This window comes from Trachypithecus francoisi, unplaced genomic scaffold (assembly GCF_009764315.1).
Source record: "Trachypithecus francoisi isolate TF-2019V2 unplaced genomic scaffold, Tfra_2.0 Lachesis_group17, whole genome shotgun sequence".
Taxonomy (NCBI): Eukaryota; Metazoa; Chordata; class Mammalia; order Primates; family Cercopithecidae; genus Trachypithecus; species Trachypithecus francoisi.
The window spans coordinates 106,610,373-106,625,601 of NW_022681462.1; the positions used below are offsets into that span (position 1 = coordinate 106,610,373).

Sequence of the window (15,229 nt, forward strand, 5' to 3'; positions counted from 1 at the left end):
AACAAATAAAAACTGAATATATTTATGGTGTACAATGTGGTGGTATCTCATTGTGGTTTTGATTTGCCTTTCTCTAATGACCAGTGATGATGAGCTTTTTTTCACATGTTTGTTGGCTACATAAGTGACTTCTTTTGAAAATAACTTTCAAAAAATTTACAAGAAGAAAACAAACCCATCAAAAAGTGGGTGAAGGATATGAACAGACACTTTTCAAAAGAAGACATTTATGCATCCAACGAACATATGAAAATAAAGCTCATCATCACTGGTCATTAGAGAAAGGCAAATCAAAACCACAATGAGATACTATCTTATGCCAGTTAGAATGGTGATCATTAAAAAGTCAGGAAACTACAGATGCTAGAGAGGATGTGGAGAAACAGGAATGCTTTTACACTGTTGATGGGAGTGTAAATTAGTTCAACCATTATGGAAGACAGTGTGGTGATTCCTCAAGGATCTAGAACTAGAAATACCATTTGAGCCAGCAATCCCATTATTGGGTATATACCCAAAGGATTATAAATCTCTGTATCTACTAAATCTCTGTATTCTACTATAAAGACACAGCACACCTATGTTTATTGTGGCACTATTCACAATAGCAAACACTTGGCACCAAGCGAGATGCCCATCAGTGATAGACTGGATAAAGAAAATGTGGCACATATATACCATGGAATACTATGCAGCCATAAAAAAGGATGAGTTCATGTCCTTTGAAGGGACATGGATGAAGCTGGAAACCATCATTCTCAGCAAACTAACACAAGAACAGAAAATCAATCACTGCATGTTCTCACTCACAGGTGGGAGTTGAACAATGAGAACATACGGACACAGAGAGGAGAACATCACACACCAAGGCCTGTCTGGGTGTGGGGACTAGGGGAGGGATAGCATTAGGAGAAATACGTAATATAGATGATGGGTTGGTGGGTGCAGCAAACCACCATGGCACATGTATGCCTATGCAACAAACCTGTACATTCTGCACATATACCCCAGAACTTAAAGTATAATAAAAGAAAAAAAATATATTGCCCAGACAAATGTCAAGGAGTTTTCTCCTTATGTGTTTTTCTAAAAGTTTCACTCTGCAGTCCCAGGCTTAAATCTGCCACAATCCCAGGCTAACCCCAATAGCCACAGACTCCAGGCACCTGTGGCCTCAGATAAGATGAATTTTAAATTCAGATTCATAAAGAGAAATGTCCTTATCCTAGTTACCAAGGAAAGGTAATAATAGTTAAGTAACTGTGACTTTCCCCTCCCTTTCTCCCCCACACGCTTGCACGTATACACATTAAAAAAAAAAAAAGTATTACTGTTGGATAATTAAAATAAAATCATAATTTTTATCTTTAGATTATTTTCATATGATTTTGTGTCATTATAGGTGAGGGAAATACTATTATCTTTCAGATATTTTCCTTAAGGTAAATTGTTTAGCAACATGTCTATTTACAAACTGAGCAATACGTTACATCTATATTTATAGAGGATTTAAATGATGGCATTTCAGAATTTTAGCTAATGTGAAATATGCAGGGAAGGTGGTTTACTCTCTTCCCATGAATTCTTTGCAGGAAGCCAGTTGTGAACTGGAAGGTACCTGGCCTGGGTGTCAGGACAGGGAGGGCCCAGGGTCTCATCTTACCTTGGCTGACCTGCTCTGTGACCTCATCCCGGTTTGTCTATGCACTGAATGTGCTTTCCTGGGGAAGCCTTCAGCCACTGCAATCTTGGACTCTCCTTTCTGCTGGGGGAAGCCCTCTATGGAAATGTGTGCAACTGGGGCTCTGCTGGCCGGGGTAGCAGCTCCTCATGTGCTCAGCTCATCCCTACATTCTCCCTGGGTGGCTTCTAAAGTGTCTCCTCCAAACCCCTGGGACATCAGCAATCATCATGTAAAGTTCACTGGACCAGAAGATTCCTCAGGTTCCTTCGCCTGTCAGCAGGCACCAACACCATTATCTTCATAGGAAATTAAACATCTAGGATGTTGTCACTTTTTATATCTCCAACATTTGGTATTGTCAGATTTCAAAAATATTGTAATTGAATGGTAGGGGAACAGTATCTCATCCGGACTTACTTTCCGTTTCTCTGACAAATAATTGTTGATTATTTTTCCATATACTCGTGGTGTACATGTTCCCTCTTGTGAAATGCTTAACATTTTCTGCACTATCTTTTATTGTGTTGAGTATGCTTTTCTTTATTTTTAATGCTTTATATATTTGTCACATAAATCAAAAATATATCTTCTCCCAGATTATAACTTGACCTTCCACTTTCCTTAAGATGTCTTTTGATGAACAAATTTGTAATATTAATATTTTTGAATTAATTCATCTTTTCTTTTATAATCAATGCTATGGGGGTCCTGTTTATTTTTCCTTACTCCAAGGCCTAAGTACATATTAATCTATATTTTTTAGGAAGAGTCTGACTTTAGTTTTATGTTTTCGTTTTTGTACAGACAGGATCTCACTACATTGCCCAGGTTGGTATCAAACTCCTGGGCTCAAACAATCCTTCTGCCTTGGCCTCCCAAAGTGCTGGAATTACAGGCTTGAGCCACTGTGCCTAGACTTAAGGCTTAGTTTTTGATATTTAACTCCTTAATCCATCTTAAGTTTTCTTTGCATATGATGTCAGAATACAGCTTCATCTTTTGTCGGTAATCATTTTTTCATTCAATTTATTAAGGAATATATATATTTTTAAACTTGTGGCATACCTTCTCTATTCCAAAGTCTCCTCATGCAATATTCATAGGCCTGTTGACAGATTTTTTATTCTATTTTATAGATTAATTTCTGTATCCCAAGCCAACACCACATGGATTTAATTACTATAGCTTCAGAATAATTCTTAAGGTCAGGTAGAACAACCCCCCTTTCCTGATTCTCCTTTTTATGAATGTTGGATATATTCCCGACCCTTTACTTCTTCATGCATACTTATCAAGTTCCTTATAAATCTCATTTGATATTTTGATTGAAATCGCACTATTAATTTGGAGAAGAATTGAGACCGTTATCACATTAAGTTTTCCTAATCGCGATGTGATTTATCTCTCTGTTGATTCAGGCCTCTTTTAACATTTCTTAATAAAGTTTTGTGACTTTCCCTGTAGAGGCATTACACATCTTTTCTTAATGTATTACTGGCTTTGTATTTTCTGAACGGATGTAAATGCTTTTCTGAACGGTTCCTCTGCAATGACACTGACTCACCCTGACTGCCAAGGCTTCCTGAGCTCCGCCATCTGGTCCAGATATTTCTTGGTCAGTTCTTCTGAGGACGTGATGGAGAAAAGCAAGGACAGGACAGCGGCAACTTTTCTCCTTTCCCCCATGCTTGCAAGGGGCAGCCACCTGCCCCTGACCAGGTCACCTCTCATTCCTCTCCATGCCCCACCCTTGTTTTCTTCATTTCTTGGCATTGACCCCATAGCCTCTCCTGGAATTGGTCTTGCTGTAGAATCAGTAGTTTGTAGGTCAGCGCTTTGGTGAGAATGAGAAACAAATAATATTTAAATTCACAGAAAATGTACAGGGAATATTTATGAGCCATGATATTTTAATGATGAGGAAAGTGAGGTTCACAAAGGCCAAACGAGTGTCTGTGATCATACTGCGGGGAAGGGGGCTGTTCTTGAGGGTCTGTGTTCCTGAAGACGGACATGCCAGGGGTTCCTGCCTCACTGGAAGTTGTGCTGAGGTTTACAAAAATTAATCTTTATAAAGTTCTTGGAACACACCTGGTGCACAGCAAGAACATATGAACTTTTCCATTATCATTACCGCTTGTGCAGCTCTTGTTTAATAAGAGAAGTAGGATGTGGATCTAACCTAACATGAGATTTAATTCTGGTGTCGCATTAGAAGAAGTTTAAAGTGTTTGATATATAAAGATGATAGATCACCTTTTTTGGAAATTGAAAGAAGGTATTTGAGCTGGGCTTTTTTAAATGAATAAAATTTAAACATTTAGTGGGAAGGGCTGGTGTGAAAAACGTCATGAGGCAAGGAGACAGGAAGACACACTTTTTTTTTGCAAAAAGATAAATCATTCCTGGAAAACATCAGAATTTTAGTTTTCTTACTGTTATTTTATGCCTAATTTCTTCTTTCTGCTTTAACTTCCAACTTTGGTTCTAGATGCTGTGTGTGTGTGTGTGTGTGTGTGTAAGAGAGAGACCGATATGCCCGAGGAAATTATTACGTTCCAAAATTAGCAGCATTTTTATAAGTTAATTAAAAAGTGTCATCTGCTCCGAGTAGGTAAAAAATGCACAGGATCATATTGGAATGGGAGGCATTCTCTCATGATAATATTGGAATGGGAGGCAGCATGGAGACACTCTGCTGTTCTAGGTGCAAACTCATTGCAAGGAAGCAAGACGCTCGCTGAGAAGTGTACAGTGGACATGTGCTCGCTTTGTAGAATCTTACAGGAAACATGCCGGGTTACTGAGGCTGGTAATTTCAAGTTAAGGGAGGGTGATTAAAATGGCTACTCGGGATGAAGAGTTTAAAATGATGAGGAGTTTGAGGCAGGTGATCAATTTAATCAAAGTGCAATTGCTTTGGGAAGGACTGCCTCTTTGAAAGGATTAATGCGTACAGCAAGGTGAGGGAGGAGACATGCTGTCAAGGTTTTTATATTGCTATAAATTCTAACTTTGAATATATTTGTGACTTTGTAGCCATTAATTTGGGGTATTATAATTATTTTAAAATTTTTAAATTTTTGTTAATGTTTCATTTGAATAGTATAGCTATGACTATACAACTATAATGTGATGAAGTTTTAGAAGTACACTTGATTTTTTTGTTTTGTTTTCTTTTTTTTGAAACAGGGTCTTGCCCTGTAGCCCAGGCTGGAGTGCAGTGGCACTATCATGGCTCACTGCAGCCTCAAAAATCTTCCGGGCCCAAGCTACACTCCTACCTCAGTGTCTTAAGTAGCTGGGACCACAGGCGTGTGCCACCAAGCCTGGCTACCATTTTTATTTTTCTAGAGATGGCCTCTCCCTGTGTTTCCCAGGCTGGTCTCCAACTCTTGGTCTCAAGTGATCTTCCAACTTAGCCTCTCAAAATGCTGGGATTTCAGATAAGCATAAGAGTCACTGCACCTGGTCATACACTCATTTCTTAATTTTGACTTTATTGCATCTAAACACCAAAATACTTCAATCAGGAACCATTTCATATTTCATAATGAAAATAAATGAGGAAAAGTTATTTCATTGAAAATTTTACTTTCCAACAAGCTTCTCTGAAATGTATTTATTTCACTAGAGATATCTTTTTCTACATTAATTCTATTAGATATGTTATATGTTTCATAATATTGTCAATGATTTTGTCTAAACAGTTTTAGATTGTCAAGAACTTATATTGTCTGTAATTCAGAATTTTATAGATTATTGCACTGAAAAAAATCACGAAAAACTCCCCGAGCAATATCTTAAAGTCTCCTCTCTGTAAACAGATACTTTTAGTCTCCCTGAAGGAGGTGATGATAATTATGTCCTTGACGTGTTCATCCTGGGAAACCTACACCGTATCTACATTTCAGGATGTCAGAGTGCTTCCCTCCATCTGATCTTCTTGAAAATTTCACTTCCCCATGTTCTCCTGGACAACTTCTATCCTGTTAACAACTGGAAATCATCAAACCTTGCTGTGATGGTGTGGATTCCATTTCACCTGCTGTGAGGACACAGGCTCCCAAGCAGGGGACTCAGGAGGTCTGAAGCTAGGACTTGAGCTGGCCCCAACTCACCAGGTCTAGGCACTGACCTCGTGTTTGCCCCGAGTAGCTTCTGAGAATGAAGAGGAATAATGTGAAGTCTGCTCATCATAGCTGGTTTCACACTTGCCATATTCTATAGCCCCTTTTTCTGGGCTTCTCCTCTCCTTAGTTCTGCTGTCAACACTTAACCCAGATATTACTTGTGTGTCTAAAGAGCTTAGTTTTAAATAACGGGTATTAAACAACCATTTGGTGAAGGCGCTCTACGTTAAATGTTTAGAGATTCTTATGTGCCCGATCTCATGGCATGAGTATCTAGTGTTAACATCTTTAGTGTAGATAGCCTCAAGCAAGGAGACCTGTAGAGATATGTTAGGAATTATCAAGCAATTGTAGATTTTTTTGTTTGTTTTGTTTTGTTTTTTTGAGACAGAGTTTAGCTCTTGTCACCCAGACTGGACTGCAATGGCGCAATCTCAGCTCACTGCAACCTCCACCTCCCAGGTTCAAGCGATTCTCCTGCCTCAGCCTCCTGAGTAGCTGGGATTGCAGGCACATGTCACCATCCCCAGCTAATTACTATATTTTTTGGTAGAGACAGCGTTTCATCATGTTGGCCAGGCTGGTCTCAAACTCCTGGCCGCAGGTGATCCACCAGCTTTGGCCTTTCAGAGTTCTGGGATTACAGGCCTGAGCCACTGTGCCTGGCCGTGTTCTTTTTTTTTAAATCCAGGTTCATGTCATCTGGCTCAGAATCCAGTTCTTTCCATGCTCTGGGGGCACGGACACCCCCAGTCAGGAGCCCAGGCAAAGCACACAAAGTCCCCCACAGGTCAGAAGACCCCGCCCCTGTGAAAAGTGTTTCCAAGAGGCTTTCTAATGCTGCCCTGTTAAATATGAACAGATAATGAAGATCTCTAGATGTTCATGCAAGTCCTCTAATACATAAAGGACCCAAACAAAAAAAAAGAAAACAAAGACTGTTCAAGAGAAACAAAGAAGCTATCATTGACTTTGTCTGAGTCACAGAAGGGAAACTACATTGGGTTTGCTGAACAGGAACACATTTAATTTTAAGTAGAAAAAGAAGACGATGATGCGTTGAATAACTAAGAGATCACTTAGAAATTTAAAGATGAGTGCTGAAATTTTAAATTTTAAAAAATCTCACAAGAGAGATGAGAAGGTACAGTAAGGAAATCTGATTAGAACAAAATGGCGAAGGGATGGAAAATAAGATGAGAGGGTCTGTCCCGCTCCCACTGGACCACTGGTTGAATCGTGTAAGTTCCAGAAAGAGATCAGAGAAAATGGAGAGAAAACAACCAGTGAAGAAAGCAGGGAAGATGATGGCCCCGGAAAAGCTGCAGGATACATCACATGGGAGAAAACAGACCTACACACCCCTCATTCTGGGGAAATACTAAAACACTAGAAGCAAAGAGAAAATCATGATGACTCTGGGCATGGGGGTCTAGGGGAAAGGATTCAAAGAATCTTCAAGAGGTAAGAAGATGAGGGAGGAACACCATCAGACCTCCAGGGAAGTTCTTTCTCATCTAGACTGTATTACTCAGACAAATAGTAGTTGGGTGTCAAGACAAAAATAGACATTTTAATGTTTAGGAATCATTAAAAATCTCCCAACAACCTTTCCATAGGAAGCTGTGGGATTATGTCTTCCACCAAAAACAAACAAACAAAAAACCAACAATAAGTAAATCAAGACAGAGGAAGACAGGGATGCAGCAAAGGGAGAGAGATTACAAGAGATGGGGCAGGGACCTGGTGATGGCCAAGGGGCGTCATTACAGCCCCAGCTTTCAAGAGAACCAGTGTGCACCAGGCCAGATGGGAGAACACAGATGACTCCCTGAGACTTTAGGCAGGACACCAAATTGATAACTAAGCTGTTCTTCCCTAAGAAGAAGATATGATGTAATTGGGAATTTAGGATAGAGTCATGAAAGGTACATAGGCGAGCATGTGTGTGCATGAACACAATTATATTAATTGCAGTATAGAAATATTGTGCTGATAAGGAACATAGCATTAATGTGTTGTTCATCTGGCAATAGTCTCTCCGTAGTTATGACAGTAAAGCATTGCCTAGTAATCTCATGTATTGCCTAGTACAAGCATGCTGGGGGCAGAAACTAGGAGAAGGGCTTGGGCATGGAGTGCATTAGCATGCCTCCCAGATCCCCCAGATGGGACGTGGAAGTTCAGTGGTTCATGCTGGGAAACCGCACAGCCCCCCGTGGTAGAGACACATTCATGTAGGGTCTGAAGGCAAATGCCAAAAGAAATGGCTAGAAGCCTGGAAAGTTTTCCCTCTGGGGAGCTGGAAGTAAGACAGGGGTGGTATGTGGGGAACACTGTTTTTGTAATGAGCCGTGTAGAGGTATTTTACCCCTAAACCATGTGCGTGTATGAGGTTGATGAGAACACACATCACCTTTTCAAAGACCTTTTCTTCCTGTTGTTCGTTGTGACGGCTCACAGTTGCAGCCTGTCAGACCACAAGCAATCTGGAGCTGGTCTGCACAATCTCTCAGGGTCTAGGATGAAGAATTTCCCGGAACGCAGCTATCTCAGGTGCATTGGGTGACAGGGAGCTGAAGCGAAAGACAGCGCAGTTACGTGTTCCATCTTAGTAAAGAGGACATCAAAGTTCTTCAGCATCCTTCATCCCTCCATCCCTCTGGTAATAAACAGATTTGGTAACTGACAAAATGCTCCTTCCCTGACATTGACAAATTCCCTGGGGTTCTCAAGGTTGTTGCAAGGGGGTCTGTGTGAACAAAGGCGCTAAACACAGCTGTTTCAACTTCTATATTTAAAACTGAATAGCATAAATAGAGTTTTCATTACAAATAGAACCGCTTAGAGGGGCTCCAAATGGGACTCTAGCTTGCCAGCAGCTCTGGCAGTCACAGGAGGTTAAGCCCCTGTGCTGGCAACCCTGTGACTCAGCTCTGCACCCCTCCACCACTGTGGCCCCCTCGGCCAGGCTGCAGGGTCCACAGCTCCCTAATGTTGGGCCTGGAGGAGTTAAGCCACACATTCACAATGAGCCACTAGTGAAAACAAGAAGTGTAAGGAACCCTGAGAATAAAATACAAACTAGCAAGGACCCAATCTGCCTCAAAATGACCTGTACCCACTCTCTAAGTCACATCTATTAATCAAAACCCTCCCACTGCAGATCACTATCTCTCTGATTCTTTAAATGTTAAAAGGAAAAACAATTTACAGTAAAATGTATAACCAAATTAGCTTTTTTATATATTAAGAATAAAAATAACTTTATGTTATATATGGAGAAGTGCTTACAAACATCAGACTGGAATGCTGTCTTCTACCTCATCATTTGGCAATAAACTTTTAAAAACCAAAAAACAAAGAAGAAAGGAAGGAGAGAGAGAGAGGGAAAAAAAGAGGAAAGGAAAGGAAGGGAAGAATAGAGGGAGGTAGACAGGAAGTGGGCAAGGAAGGGAGGGAGGGAAAAAGGAAAGGAGGGAAGAGAAGGGGAGGGGAGAGGAGGGGAGGGAGACAGGGAGGGAGAGAGACAGTGAGGGAAGAAAGGAGAGAAAAAGTGAATAAACAAGTTTGGCTTTCTTTAGTCTCAAATGCAAAAATTTCAAACAAGGTAATTTTATGCCTGCTTTTCATTACAGGATATATCATTAAATTTCAATCTGTCTCTCTAAATAACTAAACATAAAGTAATAGATCATTCTTGAATTTTTGGACAAATAATGATTTTTTATTCACTACATAATTAACTTAAAATAAATTAAACACCAAGTACCCTTGTTAAAGGGAGAAAGTAAAAATATTTTTCATATATCATGAATATTAATAATGATAAAGTTAAAATGAATTTTATAATACAGCTATGAATAATTCATTGATCTACAACTGAGTTTTTACAGTCACTTGTTTGTCCTATATGCTATGACAATGAAGAAATGGCCTAAGTTCCTGAGAAAGGGACCCTATGGTCCCAAACTGAAGAGCAGGGAGAGTGTCACCCTGAAGCTGCAGTCCTTCCTTGCTGCCACGCTCTCTGTGTGCCCAGGTGTTGTGGCTGGCCATGAGATGACAGATAGAGGTTTGTTAATTTAGTTCATCTTTGATTCACTCATGAAACTGAGCAAACTTTGGTTTCACACATGTTCTATGTCTGCAGTGGATCCAGTTCTAGGGTTTAGAGTCTAATAGGCTCTCTCCCCTGCCCTGATGAGCTCGTGGTGGGGTTGGGGTGCTGCTTAGGAGACCTACAGTTACAGTATGGTATGCTAAATTCTGTGACAGAGTCAAAAGAAAACCATAACACAAGATGTGTTGCAGCCTCCAAAGCTTCGTACAAAACTCTTTCTAGGAAATCCAACACATTTTCAGTGACAATCATCCATTTATACTTATTGATCTATAGACAATTTTTATCTGTACTGAGGTCTTTCCTTATTCTTTTTTTAACTGCAATGATTCTGAAAGGTGAAGAGCCTAAGAAGACATAGACATTATTAAGGACTTTGAGAGATAAATCGTTCATAGAAATGTCACCCATGCATTATGTGCCCCCTGCCAAACTGCAGCCCTGCGTCCCTTCATGCTTTGGTACAAGGCCTTTGGCCGGGACTGTGTGGAGAACTCACAGCACACATGCCCACTCTCAGCGGGGATGAAGTGCTGCCAGCACTGACCAATGTACCTGGTTCCAGGGGGCTCTGCTCATCAACGCAAATGGAAAGTGAGACCATTGCATGCTTACCGTGGTGCCGCGAGACCATTGGGTGCTTACCGCGGTGCCATGAGACTGTTGGGTGCTTACTGTGGGGCCGTGAGACCGTTGGGTGCTAACTCTGGTGCCCTGCATGACTGTTTTGTGTTGCATGGGACAAGATGGCATGTGCTTTCATGGAAAGCCACTGGAAATAGTAAAACAATCCTGCGAAAAGCAGTTGCAACCCCGTTAATGGCCTCACCCAGAGTAAGAAGCGGGGATGCTATGGCTGCTGCAGGCCCACTCAGCCAGGCACCCTTTGTTCAGAGAAATGGGGACGGCCATTCAGTTCCCACCAGTGTGGGTGACACACAGACCTTTTGAGAAATAACAAGACCACTGTGTCTATACCATTGAGTGAACTCTTCCTTCCCTCAAACAGCAGACATGACCCAATTGTCCTTGAGTTTATATAAACTGCAATCACACTTAGATATGGTTTCAATTCATATTCCACTTTAAGGTAGTAAGGTCTATAGTTTTGTTGCTCCCATATGAATTAATTCTTTCTTTAATCATCCTCAATCACTTCTAAATATTCAGGGAATCCTGGGCAGAAACATACTAGAGTGGAAACAAGGTGCACATGTCACTGAGAAGGAGCCTCCCATCCCTGGGCTGATCTCTGAAGTAAGAGAATCATACCTGAACTGTCCTCCCCACAGGGGGCGATGAAAACCCAAGAGAATAATGGATTCAAAATCATTTTGCAGAATGTTAATATACCACTTTTACTATTGTTATCATTCCCCAGTGTTAGAAAAAAGACTTACTTTAAATGGTTTTTACCTAATAAATTAGTGTTTATTTGTTCATTCAACATGAATTTGTTGATCATTAGTGTGTGCCAGGCAAAATTCTAGACTCTTGTGATTTAGAAATAAGTTAGATAGCAAAGTGTCTACCACAATGGAATGTAGTTTTCCACGGGGGAAGACAGAAGACAAATGCATAAACAGATACTTACACACACATAATCCACAAGGGAAAATTGATGAATTGGATGTCACTAAAATTAAAATTTTACTTTACAAAACACCCTGTTAAGACAATGAAAAGACAAGCAATAAAGTAGCAAAAATACTTGGAAATCAAATATTCATCAAAGAACTAGTATCTAGAATATACAATGAAATCTCAAATTCAACGATTTAAAACAATGTAGTAAGAAAATGGGCAAAAGACATGGGCAGATAGTTCACTAAAGATGAAATTTAAATGTGCATGAAAAGATATTTAATTCCATCAACTATTAGGCAAATGCAAGTTAAAACCACGATGAGCTGTCACTACATACCTGCAATGACTGACATAAAACAACAATACACCAAATTTTGACTAAGATGCAGAGAAACTGAATCACTGGTACATTAATCGAGGCAAAGTGAAATGGTACAGCTATTCAAACCAGTTGGGCGTTTTCTTTTAAAGCTAGCTATGCAATTGCCATATGACCCAGCTATCCGACGCTCAGGCATTAACCCCAGAGAGAGGGAAATGTACATTCACAGTAAAACCTGCACACACATCTTTACAGAAGCTTTATTCATGGTAGCCAAAAACTGGAAATAAACCAGATGGCCTCCCGAGCATGAAGAGTTAAACTGTGTACAGCCGCGCCATGGAATACTACTCAGCCATTAGAAAGAATAAACTATTGATACAACCCAGATGGAAGCTCCAGAGAATTATGCTGAATAAGAAGAGCCAATCTGCAAGCTTTGCACAGTGTATGACTTCATTTATAGAACGTTCTTGAAATAACAAAATGACAGAAACACTGATGAGTGGTTGCCAGGGGTTCAGGGTAGGAGAGTTGGCTCTGAAAGGGAAGGGACATCGGTGTGGCTCTGAAAGGAAAGAGGCTGGGTTTGGCTATGAAAATGAAGAAGATGGGAGTAGCTATGAAAGGGCAGAAGTGGGCGTGGCTATTAATTGGAAGGGGGATGGACGTGGCAATGAAAGACAACGGGGTGGTCATGCTTATGAAAGGAAAATGATGGGCGTGGCTATGAAAGGGCAGGGAGTGGGCATGGTGATGAACAGGAAGAGGCTGGGCGTGGCTATGAAAGGGAAGAAGGTGGACTTGGTGATGAAAGGGGCAGGATGTGGGCAGGGCTATAAAAGGACACAGAGGGGCCGGGCGTGGTGGCTCAAGCCTGTAATCCCAGCACTTTGGGAGGCCGAGATGGGCGGATCACGAGGTCAGGAGATCGAGACCATCCTGGCTAATACAGTGAAACCCTGTCTCTACTAAAAAATATAAAAAACTAGCCGGGCGATGAGGCAGGCGCCTGTAGTCCCAGCTACTCGGGAGGCTGAGACAGGAGAATGGCGTGAACCCAGGAGGCGGAGCTTGCAGTGAGCTGAGATCCGGCCACTGCACTCCAGCCTGGGCGGCAGAGCAAGACTCCGTCTCAAAAAAAAAAAAAAAAAAAAAAAGACACAGAGGAACCTCCTTCGGTGATAGTTATCTGCATGTTGACTGTGGTCACAGACACAGAAACCTACACTGGTGCTAAAATCGCACATGCATACATGAACACAAGAGAAGTAGGAAATCTCCACATCGGTGGGATGAATCAATGTCATTCTGCCTGTATGTGCTATGATTCTGCAAAATGTTATTACTGGGGGACACTGAAACACGGGTGCATGGGATCTCTGTATTCTTCCAGCTGCATGTGAATCTAGTTACCTCAAAACAGTTTAAAACCAAAATCTGTGTAATATAATCCCAGATAATGACAAATGCCATAAAGAAAACCCCCACTTATTCTTATTTGGGAGATTAGAGGAAGGGTGGATGAGGAGAAAGGCCAGCAAAGCTTTGGCTGAGGACAGAGTGTGCCTGAGAACCCCAAGGAGCACCCGCCTGGCTGGTGTTATTTTTGTTTTGCAGCTAAGCTGCCTGCTAAACATGCCGTTTAAGAGCTCCTCCTAGGAATTCCATTACCAGTGATTACAAGCAGCATCTGGGACAGGGAACTGTGAGCAGCCAGAACCGTAGGTGCATATTCCTTCCTACCGCACCTGAAGAACTGGGAAAAGGAGGTCACTGACTCACTCACTCATTAGCTGATTGTTCTGTGAATCTTTACCTAGTGAGGGTCTGTTGTTAAAAGCACACTGTAGATAGATAGATGATAGATAGATAGATAGATAGATAGATAGATAGATAGATGAATGGATGGATGGATGGATGGATGCATGTGCACACACACATTTAGTAAGTAGCATCATATACCCTGCAAGGGCATTTAGCCTATAGTCCATTTTTCAGTGGCTCTTAAATCTACATCTGGTAAATGACTCCCGGATGGGAATGCATCTTGGAACAAAGGTAGTCTCATCTCCAGCAATTACTCTAACTCTCCTTCCTCCAAGAGGGGTTCTCACATTTGTAAGGGTGTCTCCTCACTCCGGAAAGCCCAAGGGACCCAGGGAAGGAACCAGGAGCACCCAAACTGGAATATTTGGACAAGCAGCCCTGACGAGAGGCTGAAGGTGCTTTGCTGTTTCACCTGGGAACGGGAAGGACACTTCTGACTCCATGATTTGTGAATGTGTGCATGGAGAAGAGAGCACGCTCCAAATAAAACCTTTCATTTTGTCCACGAAATTCTGTTTTGTAGATACTTATCACTTTAATGAAAAACCTGTTCCTCTCCTGACAATGGTCAGTCATATCTGCCGTTGAGGGACTGGGACTGTGGCTGCTCCCACAGGAGTGGCCTAATGGTCTCCAGGTCTTCCTCCTTGCTACCCTTTGTGAACATTGAAGAATAGAAAAAACACTTTTCCCAAAACAACGATGGACAACGCGAAGAATCTATAGAACATGCTAAAAAGCTTAAACTGATAGAGATGAATTTTTAGGATTACCAATAGAATAAGTCATTGTGTAAATTAACGTAATAATATTTTATGAAAGTGAAATATTATGATTGTTTTACGCATAGTACTGACAATATATTAGAGTGGCTTTGATTATTAATGTCCAATTCTACTGTTTCTCAATCACTCATTTTGCTTTATGTTGGTTTGTTTATAATACTTATTTAAATTTGTCTATTTGGTGTCTTTCAAATGGTGAAAATTAACTTGCATTTTTATAAAGCCACTGTATTGAATACCGTCCCAACCTTTCTTAGTCAATTTAGTAAGTAATATCTCAGAATGTGTTGGAAATAACTGTGCCTACTATATAAACATTAATCATAGAGGTTTATACATAAGCCCCATTTTAAACACTATTTGGATGTTGCTTTATAGCCATAACAGATAAAAAAGTTTAAATTATTACCCAAGATGTTGCATTTTGTTTTGCTTTTTAATTAATAGCATGCTCTTGTAAAATCTTTTATGTGGAAATCACAACTTATTTGCTATCCTTTGAACTGAGAAGGACAAAAATACAAAGACACATGACAAGCTGCTGATGATATTAGCTATGAAATACATGTGCAGATACATCACTTATGCTTCTGTAATTTGTCTCTACACATTTTATAATCTTAATACTTTGTAGACTCAATCATAAAAATGACTCTTTCCCTTAGTTTTATAAGAATATATTTATAGTTTTGTGTATTTTTTATATTACAAAGAGTAATTTCATTAATTTTCTAAAAGGTTTTTCTATAAGGAATGTTTTATTGG

General features: G+C 40.5%; 1 protein-coding gene across 12 annotated transcripts in view; it reads left to right on the forward strand.

Moving 5' to 3' along the window:
• MYT1L (myelin transcription factor 1 like) overlaps nucleotides 1–15,229 on the forward strand; it is a 534,097-nt gene that overhangs the window by 256,779 nt on the left and 262,089 nt on the right. The gene's annotated exons all lie outside the window — the stretch shown is intronic.